The sequence below is a fragment of the Elephantulus edwardii genome, unplaced genomic scaffold (genome assembly GCF_000299155.1).
Source record: "Elephantulus edwardii isolate Elephantulus edwardi_28Jun2011 unplaced genomic scaffold, EleEdw1.0 scaffold00032, whole genome shotgun sequence".
NCBI lineage: Eukaryota > Metazoa > Chordata > Mammalia > Macroscelidea > Macroscelididae > Elephantulus > Elephantulus edwardii.
This window is the reverse complement of record NW_006399782.1, coordinates 22,127,579-22,140,590: the sequence shown is the minus strand read 5'-3', so window position 1 is coordinate 22,140,590 and position 13,012 is coordinate 22,127,579. Positions and strand designations below refer to the sequence as shown.

At 40.1% G+C, this 13,012-nt stretch overlaps 1 pseudogene; it reads left to right on the top strand.

The window, feature by feature from the left end:
* The window catches only part of LOC102853826, a 97,900-nt pseudogene that overhangs the window by 79,304 nt on the left and 5,584 nt on the right, over window positions 1-13,012 (top strand).

The following is a 13,012-nucleotide window of genomic DNA, read 5'->3' as shown; positions in this document are numbered from 1 at the left end:
CATGAGTCAAAAATTGAAAAGCAATAATATTCTGAGTAGAGGTTCTAATAGTGGCACAAATCAAGTTACAGAGGTAAGGTGGTTCCATTGCCATCCTTACTCTAACTTCTTTTGTTTTTTTAATTTAAATTAATTTAAATTTGGAAGAACTGACCCATGGCTGACGCTCCCAGAAGGTTTTCAGAAGCAGTAAATCACAGGGGAGGAGAGTGCCCATCCTTCCTGTGGATTCCAGCCCTCCTGCCTTTTGTACTTCAGTGCAGCTTCTCACCCCTAGGACCCCAGAGCTATTATTATTATTACCTTATTTTATATTGGTTTGCTTACAAAGTTTGTGTACATTGTGTTTCACCCTATTGTTCATTCACATTGTGTTTCATACAATCATTCCCATTCATTTTGTTTTATAAAGTTAATCCCCATTGGACTACACTCACCTTTTCAGGTCCCTGCTGGATCTTTCCCATTTCCTTTCCCCCCCGCCTCCCTACATCAAATTGTGCAACCCTGTCATTTCACCCCTATGCTCCCCATTCCTTCCCTCCTTGGAGCCTCACTTATATTTTTCTAGTTTTCCTTCTATTTTTACAACTGGGACCAGCCTTAGAAGGTCTAGTCTGTGGTATAAAGAGGTTGACAAATACAGCCAGAAAGGCACAATCTGGAGAGGATAAAATTGATGAATGGGACTTTGTAAAGATGAAAACCCTGTGCGCATCAGAGCTCCTTTTTTAATGAATAGGAAGACAAACTTTTAACTGTTTTAAACTTTAACTGAATTACTGCTAAATTTGCCCTAAATCACAAGCTTTCTTACTTCCTTTTTCCTTAATCTCTTTACATGATGTGCTGAATCTTATCCCCTGAGAGATGCTTCAACCAGGAAAGTAAGCATTCAGCAGATGCAAGCATCACAAGGCCCAGGAACACACTTATAGGAGTAGCCTGGGCACCTCCTCTTAATAAATTTCTCTGCTAAGAGCTTTCATATGTTTTGCCCTTCCAGAGGACAACCATCCTGAAAGGGCATGGCATGTTACCTGATGGCCAAGCATTCAACCAGGCAGATGTTATCCTGATAGAAAACCTATAAAGCATGTCTTGCCATCTTAAAGGCCAGCTGGCTGGCCTAATGACTTGCATATTCTTTTTCAGTGCAACCAGAGTGTTATTTGGAGGTAAAGATAGTGAAGTATCATCTCCCTTATTTTGGACATATTGTTAGAGGAATCTATTCCTTGGAAAGGGGCATCAAGCTTAGAAGGTTCTTGAGGGAGAGGAAGATCCTCAACAAGATGGACAGATACAGTGTCTACAGCAATGAACTCAACTTTATCAAGAATGGTGCAGGATAGGACAGAGTTCAGACCTGCTGTTCATAGGTTCACTATGAATTGTACTGGACTAGACAACACTTAACAACAACTCCTTTTCAAAAGATCACCCCACCCTTCCTTCCTAAAAGTACTGAATAAACAAGACCTCTTCCCCACATCCTTAACCTAGCCTACAAATATTTCCTCAGAACCTTTCCTTACTAAACAGATTTAGAAAGCACATACTCCCTATCTACTATATGTTAGCATATATAATAAAATTTCTGCTTTTTCCCTCCAATCTCTATCTCCAAGATTAGTTTTTCTGGCAGCAAGCTGCAGAACCACGTTTCTCCGATAACAAAAACATTGAATAAGGAGATAAAGCTGCAAACTGCAAATGACGCAATGCTGTGCACTGCCATTTTGAACATTTGCAGGCAGTTTTTTTGAACAACACAGAAACCTGGTGCCCACAACTAGCAGCTGACTGGCAACAAGGACAGGGTATCTTGGTTTTGGTACCCATATCTTCCTAGGGATCAGGGGAGTAACCATCCTCCCTACCACCACCCACCAAAGGGCTGGCTGTGTTCCCTTAGCACCATCCCAGCTTTGCTTGAGGGCAGGCTTATGTCATTTTTAATCTGGACCCAGAAGCACATATTCTGTTCTGCCTCCAGAGTCTCCTTCTAGATACCAGGAATCTATGTTGTGTCTGGCCTGTAGCCTTAGACTGGGGGGGGGATCTGATTGGGTACCCCTGACGATTCTACACCCAGCACACCCCTGCCACACCCACAGCAGTGCTCCCTGCAAGAAATGTGTCGTCCTTAGATTGGGTAACCAGGCTGGATCCATCCCTGGACAAGTAGACTGAAAAACAAACGAGTAACCACATAATTCTCACTCACTGAGTCAAATTCTACTTATAGCTGACTGGCTGTGCAGCGAACTCCTCCCTTACCAGGCATCAAGAGTTCCCTCCAGGTGGACTACCCCAGAAAAATCTGAGGCCAGCCAACACTCTATTCCAGTCTGGATGCCCTGAACGTCAATGCCCCCTGAGACTGGAAGAGGTGCTGTCCGTAGCCGACTCTCACATGAGGAGAAATTCTGCCCTGACTGGGTACCAAAACCCCAACCTTCTACTGGACTGGAAGACACACTGTCCTAGACCAGATATCTGGCCTCCATTGCCCAGTGTCAGCAAGAGCACCAGTGAGGTACTAGCCCCGCCTCCTCAAAGCCTCTTCTATTTTACCCCCTCTCGTTTTTCCCTGATCATTTTTGGGGATTGTAAAAAAATTATTTATTTTGGTTTTGTTTTTATCACATTTCTTCTTCTTTCTCTCTGGCTTTTCCCCTTTATCTTGTCTTTTTTCTCTTTTTTTACTTTTCTAGTCTGATTCTAGTCCTTTCATATCCACATTAGTTTGGATATATCTTTTCTCTTTCATTGTTCAATACTGTTTTGTGGGGGTGTGGAATGGGGGTATCATTGCCACTGTATGTTTGTTTTCTGCTTATTGTTTTGTTTCCCTCTTCTTTACTTCACCTGGCAATAGACAACAACAGTATTCACATGGCCCAGCCACACACTTTCTTAAGATTCACCCATTGGAAAACAGTAAAGATTTCTGTTCCATCTGATCAACAAAATACTGCAAACAACACTAGACCAGTCTGCTCTTAACTTCTCTATATGAACAATGACTGAACAAAGAACAGCATGCATATACCTCCATCCTCTATCATACTCACCCAAAGATGAGGACAAATACTAAGAATTACCAAGCTAGCAACCTATGAAGCACATTCACAAGAATTAATTAGCTATATCAAAGGAAATAATACAAAGACAGCACCATAATATCTCAGAGACAAGTAATAACTTTAAACCATTTAAAAAATCAGGATACCACTGAAAACATGATCAAAACAGAAAATATTCCAAATGAAGAAAACCTGTGAGAACTTCTTGATGTTGTTGTTATGTGTCATCGAGTTGCCTGCAACTCAGAGCAACTCTACGTACAACAGCCCTAAACCCTGCTCTATCCTGTGCCAATTTTATTGTCTCTGACACACCTACCCACATTACCCCAGTCACTGAATCAATCCATCCCATCAAGGGTCTTCTTTTACGCTGTCCCTCCACCATCCCAACCATGATGACTCTGTCCAAGGACTGGTTCCTCCATGAAAACAAAGCTTCAGAATCCTTGCCTCCAAGGAGCAGCCTGGTCTTACCCTCTCTAGGATGAACCTGTTTGTTTTCCTAGCAGTCCATGGTATACTCAACAGTCTTCTCCAGCATCACAGCTCAAAGACATCAATTCTCCTTCTATTATTTCTAGTCATTGTCCAGCTTTCTGATGCATAGCAAGTAACTACAAAGACTATGGCCTGAATCAGGCACACCTTGGTCTCCAGGCCGATATTGTACTTTGGAGAGATCTCTCTCTGCTAGCAGATTTTCCCAACATAATTTGTCTTTTCATTTCCAGGCTGCTGGTACCAAGAGTGTTAATTGTGTAGGCAAGCAAACTGTGGACCACAACAAACTGGTTAACTCTGAGAAGAATGGGAGTCACAGAACACTTGATCATGCTTGAGAAACCTATACTTGGACCTGGAGGCAGTCATCAGAACAGAGCAAGAAAAACACTGCATGGTTCAAAATGGGGAAGGGCGTACGCCAGGGATGTGTCCTATTTCCATACCTTTTCAATCTATATGCAGAACAGATTATCTGGAGGTCGGACTCTATGAGGAGAAATGTGGCATCAGGATTGGAGGAAGACTCATCAACAAACTGTGTTATGCAGATGACACAACCCTGCCTGCTGAAACTGAGGAAGACTTGAAGTCTTCAATATTTATTGAAGCTCAACATCAAAAAAACAGATTCTCACCACTGGGTTGATTGGCAGAATCATGATAGATGGTGAAGAGAACTTCCTGATAGGAACTTAAAAGAATGATAGTTAAATGTCGTTAATAGATTGGGGGGGAAGGGAGAAATGTATAAAAACTTTAAAAAAAAAGCCATTGGAGAGAGGGAGAGGAAGTAAGATCAAACACATAAAATGGAAAATTACAGGCCACACAAGACTAGAAAATTTAAATTCAGAATATTAGGACTAAAATTTCAGAAATAGAAAACAGAACAGAAGCACTGGCACACAGAATTAGTAAGCTAGAAAACAAAGCTTTCAATACTATTCTGTTAAAGGAACAACCAGAAAGAATATTACAAAAGTATAAGAAATACATGGGAAATCCCCAAGAGAAATCAAGTGAATGGAATTCCAGAATATGAAGAAAGGAGAAAAAAAGAAAAAGACTCAACCATAAAATCAAAGAGGAGACCACTAAAGATCCATTTGATGAAATCTTTTCCACAAAATATGAAAAATGGGAAAACATGCCTTCAGAGAGCTGAACGAGTCCCAAAAAGGATAGACTCTGAAAATAAAAATACCAAGACATATCATAACCATATTCTCCAACATTAAAGACAAAGAAAATTGAAAGTAGTTTGAGATAAACAAAGAGTTTCCTATAAAGCAGAATCAAGAAAACCAAGCTCAAACATTTCCGCAGAAACTATGCAGGTAAGAGAAAAATAAGAGATTACATATAGAGCTCTTAAAAAAGAAACTACTAGTCAAGAATTATACTCGGCAAAACTGTTCCTCATATAAGACAGTGAAACTGAGACACTTCCAGAAAAATAGAAACTAAGTAGATTTGTAAGAACTAGACTCACCTGACAAGCAATACTAGATTCTTCAAAGATAGCTGAGACTCAACCAGGCAAAATTGTATATGACAACATCACTCAGACACCAACCCACAGAAATACACGAAGTATAACAAAAATACAAGACTAAATCAATCTAAATGATAATAACTACAATACAAAAAAAACAGAATAAATAATGTAGTTACAGAACGTCTATTAATAACAATAAAAGTGTCAGAGGAAGTCAAACAGACTTCAATATCGAGTAATCTGGTTTTTGACATAGAAATAAAAAAGGAATTTACAAGTTAACATCCAAGAGAACTAATAAACGTTCTGTTGTTGTTGTTATATGTCACTGACTTAACTGCAACTCCTAGTGATTCTATGAACAAGCAAATCTGAACCCTGCCCTATTCTGCGCTATCCCACCATCTCTAACACACCTGAGCCTACTGTTACAGTCACTGTGTCATAAAAAAGAGGAAAATCAGATTTAACAAACACTAAAATAACAGCAATGAATGAAATAATAAGAAAAACCTTAAAATTAACTCAGCACAGGAAAGTAAATGGAACAAAGAAATCAACACCACCACAAATAGAGTCCAATAAAATGACAGCCCACCCCATTACTAGCAATAATTACACAGAGTTTTGGTGGCTTAGTGGTAAGGAACTGAACTGCCAACACAAAGGTATGTGGTTCAAATCCACCAGCCACACCACAGGAGAAAGATGATGAACAATCAACTTCCATGCCATTCATCACCTTTGGAAATCTGCTGTTGTGTGCTGTCAAGTAGAAACCAGCCCATAGCTGACCACACACTGGGTTTTCAGAAACGGTAAATTGCACTGGAGGAGACTATCCATTCTGCTTCTGCAGAGCTGGTGGTAGATTCAAACCTTGTGGGGTCAGTTTGGAAGCACTGGTGGCCTAATGGTAAGAAGCTGTGCTGTAATCCCAAAGGCCCACTTCGAGGACCTGAAGTCTTGCTGCAGAAGATCAGACTACAGCCTTCAATATCAATATGGATTGCATATCAACATCAAGAAAAAAAAATACTCACCACTCAACCAATAGACAAGATCATGATAGATGGAGAAAAGATTGAAATTGTTACTGATTTCATCTTACTTGGCTCCACGAATCAACACCCAGGATTGGAGAAAGACCATGGCATCAGAAGTGGAGGAAGACTCATCAACAACTTGCCTTACGCAGCTGACTCAACCTTACTTGATGAAAAGGAAGGACTTGAAACATTTGCTACAGAGAATCAAGGACTACAACCTTCAATGCAACATCATCAAGAAGACAAAATTCCTCACTACTGGGTCAATAGGCAACATCATGATAGAATGATTTCAACTTACTTGGATCCACAATCAACATCCTTGGCACCAACAGTTAAGAAACCTAAGAAAAGAGGGGATGTACACCGCATTGAAATGGATGAGGAAGAGAAATGTTTAAAAGGAATATAGACTTAGGTATTATTTTCATGAAAAGATTCCGGAAAAAGAAACGCAGAGTAAAGCGGACTTTGGGCTTGGGGGGGGGGGGAGGAAGGAGTGATGTGGTAGTGAATTGTATAACAATAAAAGAATTTTTTTTTCCTTTTCAAAGAGAAAAACTAACTGGAGGGAGGGGTGAGCAGGGAGGGAAAGGAGCAACAATGAATGAATGGGGGGAATATTAAAATGGAAAATTTTCCATCTGCTCTCAAAGACCTCTCCAAAGTGCTAAAGTGCAACAATGTCAGTTTAAAGACTAAGGTGCACCTGATCCAAACCATAATCTTTCCAATTACTTGTTATGTATCTGAAAGTTGAACAATGAGTAAAGATGACAGAAGAAAAATCAATGCCTTTGAGTTGCGGTGTTAAGAGTATTGCATCATCCCATGAACTACCAAAACAACAAACAAAAATGTCTTGGAGAAAGTGCAATAACGGGGCTCCTTAGAGGCAAAGACGGTGAAACTTCTCATATGCTTTCGGCATGCTTTAAGAGAGCCCAGACCTTGGAAAAAGACATCATGCTTGGAAAGGTGGAAGATCAGCAAAACAGAAGACCCTTAACAAGATGGACAGACACAGCGACTACAGCAATGGGCTCAAGTATATGGGAGATGGTGAGAATGGCACAGGATATGGCAGAGTTCAAATTCATTGTTCCCAGGGTCACTGTAAGGCATAGCTGGCTCAATGACACCTAACAATACCACTTACCAAAATTAGGTTCGGATGTTATTACTTCTATCATTTTACCCAGTCATTATTACTGCTCTCTAGGTAGCTTCTGGTGAGGGTTTAGCATTAACTGGGCTGATCAATGAGACTCTCAAAAGGAAGCAAGCTGGTTAGGCTTGAGTTAGAACCATATAATTCTGGGAGCTATTCCATCTAGGCTTTCCTGTTCTACCTTCCTTCACTTCTGTGAGCTTATCCATATCTATCCATATATTCTTACTTTCTGTTTAAGTTAGCCAAGAGCGTGTGTAGCTTATGTGAAACTGATCCTGTGAGAGGTATAGAGATGCAAGTGGCATTTCTCATGATATCACCACATTTTTTTTCTCATTGTCCCTTCACTGTGGTTTAAGAAAATATAATAGCAAAAATATAGAACAGGGAAGAGGAGCACAGGTGGTACAAGCAGTTTTTGTTTCTGCTAAAAGTTGGCAATTTGAACCAACCCAGGAGATCAATGGAAAAAAAGTCTTGGTATCTACTGCCTTTATGACTGTAGCCCAGAAATACCTTTCTGTCACAGATGTGATCACCTTGAGTAGGAAGCCAACTCAACCGCACCTAACCATGACAATAAGGTAAGAATTCTTTCACTAAAGGATCCAATGACAGCTTCATTAACTGGGAGGTGAGGTTACTCGAGTATCCTCATGTCACCAGGCAAAAGACAACAGTTAGGTTACAAGCAGTAGAGATGATAATGTGGAGACTCCCAACACTGAAATCAAAGTGTACAACTATGTCTCTTGGACTCCAAAGTCTATCTTCTTTAACATATTACTTTTAATTGACATAAATCTACTTAAATGAATCAAGCACTGCCCTCTCTCACTTCCATGCCTTCATACCTGTTAATTGTATCTGGAGTATCCATATCAAGTTTCTAATTATGAGTGCCTATGTCACTAACTTCTTTGAAACTTTCTCTGGCTCCCCAGAAGTTAGACAAGTTACTATTTTTTCTTAGTATAAAACATCTTTACATAATACCTTATAGTATCTTAATATGACATATACTGAATATATACTTAATGGTTTTCCCACTAAATTGTACTCTTATAAATAGTAGAAACCCTACCATTTATATTGTATCCTCAACAATTAATACTCATGCAGTAACAGTATTAATCACTCGATCACAGATTTAGGGTGCTGATGTTTCATTCAGCATCTAATAAATGCTGTGTTGAGCTCCTTAATTATATGAGTGGTCCTCATCCTCCAAATAAGTCTATAAACTTCTTTAAAGCTGAGTTCACACCATCTACTCCTCCTTCTGTATTCTCTTTAGCACCTAACAGTGTTGGGAATATGGTAAGCACTCAATAAATACTTGATGAACTGAATTAAAAACAGAGTATTAACACATTAATAGGAGCAACTTATCATGCCTTACTGATTTAATTAAAAGATTTGGCCTCCTGAAGCAGTGCAATTGTACCCACATGGAAAAGTTAATGAGGTAAAAGAAAAATTATCCAATTGGACAGTTAACAGCTTTTCTCTTAAGAGTTCCACAAATAATTTATGGATAACAAGAGTCAACCTTTAGAATTCAGATTATAAAATGCAAGGTATATATTTCATTTTTACATACTACAGGGAATAGGACATGTTTATAAGGGGCTACCAATACTACAAGCAGCAGCTCTGGCGGCCTAGTGGTAAGGAGTTTCCCTGCCAACTTTAACACATGCAGTTTGAATCCACCAGCTGCTCTGTGGGAGAAAGTCAGGCAAACTCCTTTATGATTTTAAAGCCTCTGAAAACCTACTGGAGGGTTAGCTATTAGTCAGAATGATTCAATAGTACACAATAAAACCCTTAAAGATAACAATTGTTTGGATTTCACGAATATATAACAACTTCACAACAGAAGTACAGGACATAAAGATATTTAATAGCTAAATCAACTAATGCAAAATCAGCCTATACTAAAGATGCATGTGGCTATCTTTGCTTAATATATACAAAAGTCACTAACTCAAAAAGCATTTATTAAGTGCCTACTAAAGACCCTTGATGAGATGGATCGATTCTGTGAGTGGAGTGGTGGGAATGAGTGTGTTTGAGACACTGAGGTTGGCACAGGATAGAACGGCGTTTAGGGCTCTTGTACATAGGGTTGCTATGAGTTGCAAATGACTCAATGGCACATAACAACAACAACTAAAGATATATGCCAAAAGGACAAACAATTATGCTCTGGGAAATGGGCATCCAGGATACTCTTTGAAGACAAAGACAGTGAAACTTCATCTCACATACTTTGGGCATATTGTTAGGAGAGGTAAGTACTTGGAAAAGGACATCCTACTTGGAAAGGTGGAGAGTCAGTGCTTCGGTGATATGGACAGACACAGTGACTATTACATGGGCTCAAATATAGGATGAAGATGGCACAGGTTAGGGCAAAGTTCAATCCACCTTCTACAGGGTTGCTTTGAGTTGTGGTTGACTTGATGGCACTTAACAACAATAACATGTAGGGGAGCTCTGGTGGCCTAGTGGTAAGAAGGTTAACAGGCAGAAGCATCCAAAGGCAGGTTGTTCTAGCTCACCAGCTGCTTTATGGGAGAAAAATGGGCAATCTCCTCCCATGAGTTTTATAGCTTCTGAAAAGCTGCAGAAAGGTCAACTAAGGATGGATTTCAACTCAAATGCACATAACAACATATGTTACCACAATAAACTCACTGTGCTGGTTTAGTAGTAGAATTCTTGCCTTCTGCACAGGAAACTCGGGCTTGATTCCCAGCAAGTGCACTCAGGCAAACACCAGCGTTGTTTCTAAGCAAAGGCTTGCATGTTACTCAACAGTTTCAACAGCACTTCCAGACTAAGGCAGATTATCAATAATGGTTGACAGTCCACTACCAAACATCAGTCAATGAAACCTCTGTGATCTTAACTGTTGTGCATACGGTGACTATGACGTGGAGCTGACATGCACCTAACAACAAAGCCGCTACAAGGACAAATGCTATGTTGCGCCCTGTGGTTGTTAGATACCACTGAGTCGAGTATAACTCATACTAACCCTATGAACAGCCTGAACCCTGCCCTATCCTGTGCCATCCTTTATCATTTCTGACACATTAGATTCTATTGCTGAAATCATCGTAGTTTACCATATTGCACCTGTATTTAAGAAACAAAAACAAATGGTACCTGCTGGAGTTACCGAACAAAAAGAACCTGGGGTTAGGTTTGGTAATGACAGTTGAACAAATAGAAATATGGTTAAGAGTTAACAAAAAAAAAAAGAGTACAAGATGTTATGAGACCATATAAGAAGAATGAACAATCAGCCAAAAAGGTAAGAAAAAGACATTCATGGAAATTCATTTTCTACCTAAACTCAATGTTATTTACTCAATTCAACTCAAACTCAACTGCTGTCAAGTAAGAATCAACTCATAATTGGCCCACCAATTAGCGGGTTTCTGAGGCTGTAAGTCTCACAGAAAGAGAATGCCCATGTTCCTCCTGCATAGCTGGTGGATTTGAATGAACAGAGGCAAGGCTTTTGGATTAGCAGCCAACTCCCTACAAAAAATGCTGTCTAATCCCTAAACATAAACATCTGGGAAGAAATAAAATCTGAAATCATGACTGCAAGGAGACTCTGAAAGGAACCGAGCAAACCAATCCCATCCAGAGCTAATACAGAGAAATTAAAAAGGTACTTCTTGTTATCTGTTAAGTTTGAGAAAGAAACACATAACGCAAAATAAGTTTAACCAATACAGCATTTAAATGTAAAGTCTTTATGTCACATAGTACATAACATGAAAATTCAAAGGAAAATAATCAAAAGAGTTACTGTATGCAATGAGGAAAACCTTCATAATAGTGCCAGTGGGAAAAGGAAATCACCCACACCCTTAGAAAGGGCAGTGTCTGGAGAACAGGAGGTGGATTTTATACCTGTAGGGCCCTGCAGGGGTTCCAAAGTTCCCACTGGCAGACAGGAGTGGAAAGCTGAAGACAAGATTTAGAAGAACCTGGAACAAAAGCCCAGCAACTTGGGACATTATTCTAGACTCACAGTTCTCAACCCCAGCAGCCCAATGCCTGAAGACAACTCAAGATTCCACAAATCAAAAGCAAGAAAATATCTAAGGGAGTGGCCTATGCATGAAAATTTAAAAGCACACAATGTGATTCTAATATACAGGCCAGCTTGAAACCACTGGACTAAAAAATAGAGAGAAAAATAATGTATGACAGGTAGGGTTAAGACTCAAATTCAACTTAAAATCCTGTTTAAAAGCAACAATTCTGATCTCATTCTCTATGGACGCCTATCTTCTAACCTGTTAAACATTCTCAATTTTTATAGTATTTCTTTCCCTCCATTGAACAAACTAGTCTGTAAAGAGGAAAACAGCTCACTATTTTTCATACATGACTGCTTCACTGACTGCACAGTCGGCAGCTTTATTTCCATGCTGCCCCATAAACAACTAACCTAGAAAAAGAATCGTTTCAATCCTAGGCTGCCCCTACATCTGAATGAAATGCTTTTATATTAGGGAATGATGTGGGCTGCATCATCCGTCTAGATTTTACAAAACTCGGCTTTTAAACTTAAAGGAAATCTAATATCTACGTGTACAAAAGTCACCACTGCTTGAATTAAAGCAACATGCAATACTGACTCTATTCATCCTTGTAGTACCTTGGGTACTACAACTATTCCTGCTTTCAGCCATGCAACGATTACAAAGCATTTTAATTATTTTGTAAACAAATACTTTGAGTACTTCTCAAGTAAAGCGAATTAACTGTAACCCATGTCTTCCAAGTAGACAGAAAAGCTCGTCCATGTTTTTTACGTAAAAACAAACACATCACACTATGTTTCAGGATCTGCGTTAACAAGAAGCGTTTACTGAAGAAACGGGTAAATAAGGTAAGCAACCGTCTTTACCTGCAAACTTCAGTTGGTCAACTCTGTCTTGTTAGATCATGCTATCTAAATGTTAGGAGTCCCACACAACCCTTAATATTACGAGTGCCAAAGTTAGGTGACTTTAGGTGGTATTCTGCATGCAAAGTGATGCTGTCTCTCATTTCCAGATAAAGCTATTAAGGATGAAGGACCATATCTCGGGTAACCCTGGGAGTTTAGGGCATGAAGTAGGGGATGACTCAACAGTCAAAATTAAAAACTTGAATTAAGTCTAGAAATACACGTTTCTTTCGGGAACATAGAACTAAATTTCAAGTGGGTGACATTCACGTTTACCGCAACTATTCAGAATGGAAAAGAAAGCTTCTGGAAAGAAAATGCTCCCTTAACTCTTCTACAGGGCATGAGAGTTAAAAAGCAAGCCACAGGATTCAGACGAGTGGATCCAAGGGAAATTCAGAGGGCAAGGGAAGCAGAGGAGATGAAGACAGGAAAAGGTGAAAGAGGCGGGCAAAGGCCATCCGGTGTGCACCAGACTGCCCAGCCCTTTATGCACCGGGCAGCGTGGGGCCTCTCCAGCCTCGCGCACACCGGGTCCGGGCGCAGCGCGAGTCCCACAGGGCCTGGCACCAGGGGGCACGGACAGGAGGGGTGCAGGGACCGCCTGCCCCTGTGCACCGCGAGGTTGCGCGCAAAAGGTCCCCAGGAAGGAAGAACACTTTGCACTGAGCCCTCACCTCCACAGCCAAGAGGGGGTGGGTGGAGCAG